Source organism: Sinohyriopsis cumingii, chromosome 9 (assembly GCF_028554795.1).
Source record: "Sinohyriopsis cumingii isolate HCF-2022 chromosome 9, ASM2855479v2, whole genome shotgun sequence".
In the NCBI taxonomy this organism is placed as follows: Eukaryota; Metazoa; Mollusca; class Bivalvia; order Unionida; family Unionidae; genus Sinohyriopsis; species Sinohyriopsis cumingii.
The window spans coordinates 82,639,495-82,649,027 of NC_142969.1; the positions used below are offsets into that span (position 1 = coordinate 82,639,495).

Consider the following 9,533-nt stretch of genomic DNA (forward strand, 5'->3'; position numbering starts at 1 on the left):
CTTACAATAATGCGTACGTATCTTTTGGCCCGGCTATATGGTGTACCTTTTTTTTACATGAACTGGGACGAGAAGACGAATATTCCACATTTTGGTGGATATTATTTTCCTTGATATTAACATCTGTAGAGATATTACTGTCAGACGTTTTCATCGCATTTACATCTGAAATAAACGATACGTAGGTACTGAAGGCAGTATAAATAAATTTAATTGTGGGTGAACATTATTTAGGCAATTTTAACATTCTTGTAGTTCTTTTTCTGAATAATTTCAGATCATAAAGATGTCATCAAAAAATCTGAAATAAACAGTAGAATTACCGTTCTGGTTTTCAAGAAAACCTTTTCCTAATTTATGCGTAAAAATGGAGGCGTATGAACTACTACTCATTGCCATACCAATTAACTGGAAGCAGTGCCTGATCATGGCCTTCCAGGGCCGTAAGCACTGAAAATAATATGGTTCCGCCCACAAAATGTGAAACTAAAAAAATATATTAAAAGCTAAAAAGGCTTGAAAATACCAATGTTGCCATACTTCCAAATTACAATACTCGTACATAATTCGTTCACTTTTATCATCAGCAATTAATCTGAATTTTTTCTGCTGCCCTTGTTGGGCAGGTGCCCTAATCACGTGCTTAGTGGTCTTAATGGGTAATCGGGCACAGTCTGGATGTAATTTATACTATTAAATTAGGAAACAATATTTTCCAGAATAAGTTTTATTATTTTACAGGACGTTATCAAGACAACAATTTACAAGCTTATATAAATCTGCATGTGTTTTTTGACTACAATACTATTACATCTAAAGATACATGGATATACAAGCTTATATAAATCTGCATGCGGTATTTTTGACTACAATACTATTACATCTAAAGATACATGGATATACAAGCTTATATAAATCTGCATGCTGTATTTTTGACTACAATACTATTACATCTAAAGATACATGGATTTACAAGCTTATATAAATCTGCATGCGGTATTTTTGACTACAATACTATTACATCTAAAGATACATGGAGGGCATTATGAGATGTATGGAATGTATTTAAACTTTTTAAATGAAATTAGCAGAATCTTTAAAGTATAAAAAGTAATTTCTTTCAAGGTTGCAAAACTCTATCAATAAATTTGGATAGGCTCTCCGATTATTAACTACAACCTGATATAATTGATTTTAATTTAAAAGTAAAGTATGGTCAGGACTCATGAGTTATGGGTAAAATGTAAAACTGAGGTGTACATTGTTCAAAGGCGAAATTATGAAATTCTGCATAGACAGAGCTATCACTCTTAGAGATATTAGCATTTTGAAATTATATTGCTTAATTTCAAATGAAGGGTCTTCATTAACTTTGTAAAGAGATCTCATTCTTTAATGTACGTTCAACTCATTACAACAGTCTTCCCGTTACGTACCAATAATATTGTTAAATTTATCAGCCTTCAATCACAATACTCTCGTCATCAAGTAGATACCGTAAAGACTCCATTTTTTTCCTTAGAAATATTACCATGATGGCGCTTTTGAGGACTATCGTGAGAGATTTCTTGTGTGACAGAGCTTCCATGTGTATAAATGTATTGTTATTTTGGTGAAATAACACACACACACACACACACACACACACACACACACACACACTTTGAAAACACGAGAACTCAATTACGTGCTCACAGCGCGTATTTCCGTATACTCTTAGATGCGCAGACGTGATCGTTTTTCATCGAGAGATGCAAGCTTTGCCATGAGCTCACACCAGAAAATGAATTTTGTCTACACATTCTTTTCTCGGAAAATGTTTTGCTGTGTCTATATTAATAAAGTAGCCGGTGTCCTCGAGTAGCCGTCTTATGCAATAGTATTCATTGGAGCAGAATTAGCACAAGGCAGTAGCGACAGCATGTTGATGATTATATAATAAATTTACACAAAAGTCAAGGCAGATGATGATGATGATGATGATGATGATGATGATGAGAGAGAGAGAGAGAGAGAGAGAGAAAGAGAAAGAATAAGCACCGCTCACTCAAATATCAATACATGAAGGGATATGTTTAGGGCTAGACCATTCTTCTTCAAGCAGAAATACTCAGACATGAACTATCTGCAAGTTGGACAACGATGTGGTGAAAGATTATTATACAATTAATGCAAAATACGTGCGTGTCTGTGTTGAAGAAAAGAGACAACCACAATATTGAAAAAATCACAAATCTATTTTGGTCTAATTTGTAGAGAAATCGCTTCGAAAACAAACCAATACATGGTCTAACGTTATCATATTTATATTGACCCAACGATAGTATATCTGTTATGGGCCACCATTTTGAGGACTTATAGGACCAATACCCGATATTTACTATCAAGCATACCTTTAGAAGCGACCAACACCTACCAATTTAGTGACCACACAATGAAGGATGTAAAATTTAATTCCCGTTGTAATCAAAGTAACACTCCTTTTCCCTCTATAATTCCCCCTCCCACTCCCTTTCTAAGCAGTACTACTGTTCCCTTAGCGCCCTGATAACTGCTACAGCAATGCTATTAGACCGGGAGTGAAACAGTAGGAAAAGAGAGTAGTCTTCTATAGACATTGAACAGATAAAACTATAGGATGTTGGTTCATTTCAGCGACAATATTACTATAATACTTGGCCATGTCGTGCAGGGGAAATAAGCGATAAGTGCCTTTCCCAAGAGCACATCGAGGTAACAGACCTCAGCTGATGCTCTACTCATTAAACAACAGACATAGGATGCACGCCAGTATTCTGGCTTGAAAATAATTCGTAAAAGTGAAATTTCAAAACGACACCACAAAAGCCAGTTTCAACTCCTTCTGAGAGAGAGAGAGAGAGAGAGAGAGAGAGAGAGAGAGAGAGAGAGAGAGAGAGTAAAACCTACATAATTAAAAAAACAAAAAAACCAATTCTCATGTATTGCTAAACAATGTTTAACCTACCACAAGCAAAGTCAGAACTAGTCCAATTTCCATCCGACTGGCACGTGATGAAAGGATTTCCCGTGTTTTTGAGGCGCTCGTTGATGCACGTATACATTAAGGTTACCCCAACTCCAGTCTCCTGTTCGACAGCAGTACCTGGCTTTACCTCTGGTAACGGACACTCTGAAAAATAGTGTTAGGGACCGCGCTTATAATTACAATATGAGGAAGAAAAGTCGAGAAGCAGCACATTTTAGAGGAAATCAGATATTTTATATCCCTTGAATCACGATCAAGTATAAAAATAAATATGTTTTATCCTGGAGTCACAATCGAGTATAAAAATAAATATATTATATCCCTGGAGTCACGATTAAGTATAAAATTAAATATATCACTTGGGTCACGATTAAGTATAAAATTAAATAAATTATATCCCTGGAGTCAAGATCAAGTATAAAATTAAATACATTATATGCCTGGAGTCATGATCAAGTATAAAATTAAATACATTATATCCCTGGAGTCAAGATCAAGTATAAAATTAAATACATTATATCCCTGGAGTCAAGATCAAGTATAAAGTTAAATACATTATATCCCTGGACTCAAGATCAAGTATAAAATTAAATACGTTATATGCCTGGACTCAAGATCAAGTATAAAATTGAATACATTATATCCCTGTGATCATGATAAAGTATAAAATAAAATATATCGCTTGATTCACGATTTAGTATAAAAATAAATATATCATATACCTCGAGTCACGATCAAGTATAAGAAATATATTATATCCCTGGAGTCACAATAGAGTATCAAAATAGTTATATCACTGGAGTCGCGATCAAAGATAGAGAGACAGATAGGTAGATATATGATAGATAGATAGATAGATAAATAGATAGATAGATAGATCGAGAGATAAATAGGTCGATAGATAAATAGATCGATATGTAAATAGATCGATAGATAGATAGAGAGATACATAGATCGATATAGAGACATAGATAGATAGATAAATAGAGAGATAAATAGATATATAGATAAAGAGAGATATAGATAGATAAATATATAGATAGATAGAGAGATAAATAGATCGATAGAAAAATAGATAGATAAATATATAGATAAATAGAAAGATAAAGATATATAGATAAATAGACAGATAGATAGATAGATAAATAACAGATAGATATATAGATAGATAAATAAATATATAGATAAACAAATAGATAGATAAATAGACAGATAGATAGACAGATAAATAGATAGATAAATAGATAGATAGATAAATATATAGATAATAGATAAATATATAGATAAATAAAAAATAGATAGATATATAAATAGATAGATAGATATAAAATAGATGGATAGATAGATAGATAAATAGATGACTTGATGATATAGATTTGTAATGTACAGTAATTTGTTTACTGTAATACGATCTGATTTAAAAAAGAAAGCTATTATTGTCATAACTTAAGAGAAACATTTGAAGTTGGCATTTATTATTTGGAATTTAAACATTTTCTGCTAAACTTTGATCTGTTTATTCCAATTTTAACCGTTTTTTTAATACTTAGACATGTTTATTCAGACTTTGACCTGCTTCTTGGATACTTAGACTTGTTTATTCAGACTTTGACCTGCTTCTTGGATACTTAGACATGTTTATTCAGACTTTGACCTGCTTCTTGGATCCTTAGACATGTTTATTCAGATTTTGACCTGCATCTTGGATACTTAGACTTGTTTATTCAGACTTTGACCTGCTTCTTGGATACTTAGACATGTTTATTCAGACTTTGACCTGTTTCTTGGATACTTAGACCTGTTTATTCAGACTTTGACCTGCATCTTGGATACTTAGACTTATTTATTCAGACTTTGACCTGTTTCCTGGATACTTAGACATGTTTATTCTGACTTTGACATGCTTCTTGGATACTTAGACATGTTTATTCAGACTTTGACTATTTCCTTTCGAGAACTTCAAGACTATTTCATTAAAATAGCAGGCTCTGCATTTATGCTAGAGTTATATATAACTATGAAATAAAAAACTAAAATAATACAATGTTATGAAAACTTGACATATTGAAAGGTGACAAGGATCATCTTTCAGGAAATAAATTACAATAATATGCCTCCCATTCATACTTATTGCAATAATATACCATCCTACAACACCCACTGCAATAATATACCACCCTACCACACCCACTGCAATAATATACCACCCCAACACACCCATTGTAATAATATACCACCCCACCACATCCATTGCAATAATATACCACCCCAACACACAAATTGAAATAAAATCCCCCCATTCACACTTATTGAAATAATATGTCAACCCAATATACCACCCCACCACACCCATTGCAATTATATACAACCGTACTATACTCATTGCAATAATATACCACCCCACCACACCCATTGCAATAATATACCACCGTACAATACCCATTGTAATAATATACCACCCTATTATACTCATTGTAATAATATACCACCCCACCCCATCCATTGCAATAGCATACCACCCTATAATACCCACTGTAATTATATACCACCCTACTTTACCCATTGCAATAATATACCACCCGACAATACCCATTGTAATAATATACCACCCCACTATACCCATTGCATAATATACCACCCCAAACCACCTATTGCAATAACATGCCACCTTACAATACCCATTGTAATAATATACCACCCCACCACACCCATTGCAATAACATACCACCCTACAATACCCATTGTAATTATATACCACCCTACTTTACCCATTGTAATTATATACCACCCTACTTTACTCATTGCAATAACATACCACCCTACAATACCCATTGTAATAATATACCACCCCACCACACCAATTGCAACAACATACCACCCTACAATATCCATTATAACTATATACCACCCTACTTTACCCATTGTAATTATATACCACCCTACTATACCCATTACAATAATATGCCATCCCATCACAGATATCGCAATAATATACCACCCCAACACACCCATTGCAATAATATACCACCCTACCATACTCACTGCAATAATATACCACCCTACTATACCCACTGCAATAATATACCACCCCACCACACACATTGCAATAATATACCACCCCACCACATCCATTGCAACAATATACCACCCTATTATGCTCGTTGCATTAATATACCACCCTACTATACCCATTGCAATAATATACCACCCCACCACATCCATTGCAACAATATACCACCCTATTATGCTCGTTGCATTAATATACCACCCTACTATACCCAGTGCAATAATATACCACCCTACTATACCCATTGCAATAATATGCCAGCACATCACACATATCACAATAATATTCCACCCCAATACACCCATTGCAATATTAAACCACCCCAACACACCCATTGCAAAACAGTATACCACCCCGGCCCACCCAATGCAAAAATATGTCACCCCACCACACCCATTGCAATAATATAACACCCTACTATACCCATTTGCAATAATATACCACACTACTAAACCCATTGTAATACTATACCACCCTAATAGACCCATCGCAATAATATGCCACCTCATCACATATATCACAATAATTTACCACCCCAACACAACATTTGCAATAATATGCCACCCCAACACACCCATTGCAATAACATACCACTGCTAAACCCATTGCAAAAATATGCCACCCCATCACACATATCACAATAATATAACACCCCAATACACCCATTTGAATAATATGCCACCCCAACACACCCATTGCTATAATAAGCCAGCCTACTATACCCACTACAATAATATACCACCCCACCACAGCCATCGCAATAATATACCACCCTACTACACCATTGCAATAATATACCACCCTACTATACCCATTTCAATAATATACCACCCAACTATACCTATGGCAATAATATGCCACCCCATCACACATATCACAATAATATACCACCCTAATACACCCATTACAATAATATAAAACCCCACCACAGCCAATGCAGTAATTGCAAATGGTGTGTTGGGGTGGCATATTATTGCAATGGTTGTGTTGGGGTGGCATATTGTTGCGATATATGTGTTGGGGTGGCAAATTATTGCGATACGTGTAATGGGGTGGCATATTATTGCAATAGGTGTGGTATGGTGGCATATTATTTCAATGGGTGTAGTTGGGGTGGCATTCTATTGCAGTGGGTGTAACAGTGGCATATTTTTGCAATGGGTGTAACAGTAGCATTTTTTTAATGGGTGTAACAGTGGCATATTATTGCATGGGTGTTATATGGTGACATTTTATTGCAATGGGTGTCCAACACATATTATTACGATGGGTGTGTTGCAGTGGCAGATTATTGCAATGGGTGTGTTGGAGTGGTATATTAATGCGATATGTGTGATGGGGTGGCATATTATTGCTGTGGGTGTAACAGTGGCCCACCACATCAATTGCAATATGTCACCCTACAAACCCATTGCTATAATATGCCACCCTACTACACCCATTGGATTAATATGCCACCGCATCACACATATTGCAATAATATGCAACTCCATCACCCATGCTGCAATAATATGCCACGGCATAAAACGCTATTTGCATTAATTAGAGTATCAAAGTCTATTGTTTTTAAGGACAGTTACGCATGCACATATTTATGCTCCAGTGAAACTTAACCTTAAAATTAAATGCATTTGTTTGCTCTCAGAAGTGCTCTGGCTCAGAAAAGATGGATTACTTTTGCGTTTCTCGGTATATTTATTTCTCTGACACATGCAATCTGACTGCCATCGCCATCACAGACCTCGCTCCCATTCCTCTTACCACTGACGTCACAAAAATCGCTGTTCGAAGGAACGGCTGCCCGGTTCGGCATGCATCTTTCAAGGTTCCCACACTTTTTTTCTGAACAACTGCTGGCGAAGTACTGAATACAATAGAAAACAAATGTTACAAAACTACTACTACTACTACTACTACTACTACTACTAACTGTGATAAACTTTATATTTGTACCAGCTAAAGAAATTATCCATAATAGAATACATAGAATGTAATAGTCTCATAATTAGCCGGAATTGAAAAATTGCATTTCAATTTCGTTAATTTATCCAACCTTAGCGAAAGATATAGGTGGAGACATTCAACATTTGCATAGTCTACGATGAGTACAATTTTGAGAAGAGATTTTAGAGCTCACCTTGCTCCAGGTGGAGATGTCACTGTGTACGCCACCATCGCTCGGATCCATATTATCATCGCCTTTCGTATTTTGACAGAGTTGACACTTAAGTGAAATCCTCCAGTAATTAATTGATTTACATCGGGACTTTCTGAGAAGACATTCTATGGCACATTCTGTAACACTAACACCATAAAAACTTCTGAAACACGAGGTCTTCATGTGAATTCCAAACTCCAAATTTCCAAGTGTCAATGGCCCAGGACTAAACTTTGGACACGCCTCGTGTCCGAGAGTAGTGGTCACTAAAACACATGTTATGAATGATGTACAGAAAATAAAAACGTTCCACATTTTTGTTTTGCTTATTGCTTACCTGCAGACCAATATAATTTTGTTCCAAATATTTACGACAAATCTACAAAGAATAAAACTGAAATGAATTAATATTATTATTATTCCACTGAAACTGTTGCCGAGGCAAGCACTTGTGTTCGACGGTTTATAAAAGATAATTTAATCAGTTCAATGCGTGTTGCTGAATTTCTGAGCATACATAGAAATCTCCCTTTTATTTGATCATTGCTGGTGTGGGAAACATTACTCTTTAATCAAACGAAATCTGTTGAAAAATGATTGTTAGAAGCATAACAATTCATTCACGTCAGTAAGCCTCTAGGGTCTTTGAGTTTTCGAAATACGTCACGGTACACCAAATCCAAATCTACAAATCCACTCTGAAGCTATAGCTATGAAATTCCATAAGTCCCAATTTAATGCGTCATTTATTAGGAATACTGAATAAGTCATGAGGTTTGCCAACATCGCCAGCTAATCTGAGTAGGAGGCGAATTCGTTCCATTATTCTCTTGAAAGCTGTTATTTCACAGAACAAATGAAGCGATGACTTGAAAACTTCTATATCGGATCCAATTCACCAGAGTTTGATATTTTTCAGAGCTCTGGCAAAACTGGTGTTAGAGGATTCTGTCTCCAGCTGATCACAATAATTTTACCAAAAGTTCGATAATATCTAATAATTTATATCTGGTGTGCATGGTTGTAATATGTTTTAATAATAATGCAGTTTTTATGTCAAGATCTATGTAGCTTTCATCTGTTTATACTTATTTTGAGTATTGATAGATATATTGCTGTAAATCAGAGTTATATTGCCTTTATTTTAAAAACATTTTGTCCATGGTTAACGAACATTGATGCAAAGTGACATATTTTTACATTGTTTGTGTCATATTGCAGTTTGAGTGAAATTAAACAGCTGTTATTGTCTGCAAAAGAAACACATCTTTGCCTGCCTAAAGATATATGTTACTTAGTTT

The 9,533-nt window shown here is 35.0% G+C and overlaps 1 long non-coding RNA gene across 1 annotated transcript; it reads right to left on the reverse strand.

Moving 5' to 3' along the window:
- Nucleotides 1-3,002: 3,002 nt before the first annotated feature.
- On the reverse strand, nt 3,003-8,665 carry LOC149792132 (uncharacterized). The gene is made up of 3 exons (XR_016423270.1): nt 8,212-8,665; nt 7,836-7,938; nt 3,003-3,151 (listed from the first exon to the last, which is right to left on the reverse strand). It is a non-coding gene; the product is annotated as an uncharacterized LOC149792132 (long non-coding RNA).
- Between the last annotated feature and the right edge of the window lie 868 nt (nt 8,666-9,533).